General features: G+C 39.9%; 1 long non-coding RNA gene across 1 annotated transcript; it reads right to left on the reverse strand.

Moving 5' to 3' along the window:
* Positions 1 to 402: 402 nt before the first annotated feature.
* On the reverse strand, positions 403 to 1,312 carry LOC130507872 (uncharacterized). The gene is made up of 4 exons (XR_008942483.1): positions 1,168 to 1,312; positions 819 to 934; positions 682 to 746; positions 403 to 605 (listed from the first exon to the last, which is right to left on the reverse strand). It is a non-coding gene; the product is annotated as an uncharacterized LOC130507872 (long non-coding RNA).

The raw sequence follows: 1,312 nt of genomic DNA on the forward strand, positions 1-1,312 counted from the left end.
TTATATTATTACAGGTTCATGCATGTTTTGGAGTAATGTGGTGATTTGGAACATTTTCTACAGAGCTTTGTGTTGGGACTCCAGTTTTTCTACCTTATTTTATCTATGTAGTTTATTCAGATTATTGCTATGCTTTGTTTTGCTATGTCTGACTAATTCACTTGTTAGATTTAATGTTTAATTAAGGTCATTAAGGATTAGCCAAGACAATAGAACTGCTACGTAGTCCTGGGAAGCGGGTCGGATCCGCCCCGCCCGACCCGCCCCGCTGCGGGTATACCTCATTTTTGAAAATAAAAAGATTATCCGCCCGATCCGCCCCGCCCGACCCGCTTACAGTTGGACTGGAAACCCGCACCCGCCCCGCATTAAACAAGCGGGTCAGGCCGGTACCCGCAAAAAAAACTCAAAAAAATTATAACACATACATTCTAAACCAAATATAAGTTTTAAGTCTCAACAAACATAAAACATACAACATATATTCAAATTTCAATAACACCCAACGCATAAGTTATGGTCCAAACTGAAACCAAAATTATAAATCAAATAGCATAGAGCTCCTCCTTCTTCTTCTTGCCACGAACAGAAGTTTCTCTGAGTACCTAAATGGTTAAGAACATAGTAAATGACAAGGAAATAAATGAAAAGAAGGTAAATGACAAATTAACTATTACTTACATTGCATGTCTACGCAAAGGATTCAAAACGTAGGTAAGCTCTCATCTTGATCACAGCCTCTGTTTCTGTCCAAGAACATAAATGAGAGTAAGTACAACATAAGAACACCACTGTAAAGGAAATAACATAAAACTCACCTTTGTCATATGGTTCAAACCCGCGAAGCCAGAGCAGAAATCACTACCAACACTCAGATTTGTTTTTGTTTTCCCACCATCGACTCCATTTTGTTTCTCAGATTCCATGTCAGTACCTGTAAAAAGACAAGAAGAGAGGATGAGAAATCAATAACGAAAAAGACAAACTCAGAGAGAGATAGAGAGACAGAGAGATAAAAACTCTGAGAAACAAATTAGAGAAAGACAGACAGACAAACTGGAGAAAGACATACAGACAAACTAGTGAGATACAGAGAGTCATGAGATAGATAAGAGAGCAAAACTAGAGAGAGACAGGGAGACAGAGAGTTGAGAGAGCGACATATACCTTGTTATCTAGCGAGATTCAACCGTGAGAGAGACAGAGAGTCGAGACATAGCGACGAGACTCGGAAGAGACTCGACAGTTAACGGGTTTGATCTGCAGAGAGCCAAGGAGTGAGGTTCGATTTAGGTCACGGGAGTCGGCAAAG

This window comes from Raphanus sativus, chromosome 2 (genome assembly GCF_000801105.2).
Source record: "Raphanus sativus cultivar WK10039 chromosome 2, ASM80110v3, whole genome shotgun sequence".
NCBI classification, from domain to species: domain Eukaryota; kingdom Viridiplantae; phylum Streptophyta; class Magnoliopsida; order Brassicales; family Brassicaceae; genus Raphanus; species Raphanus sativus.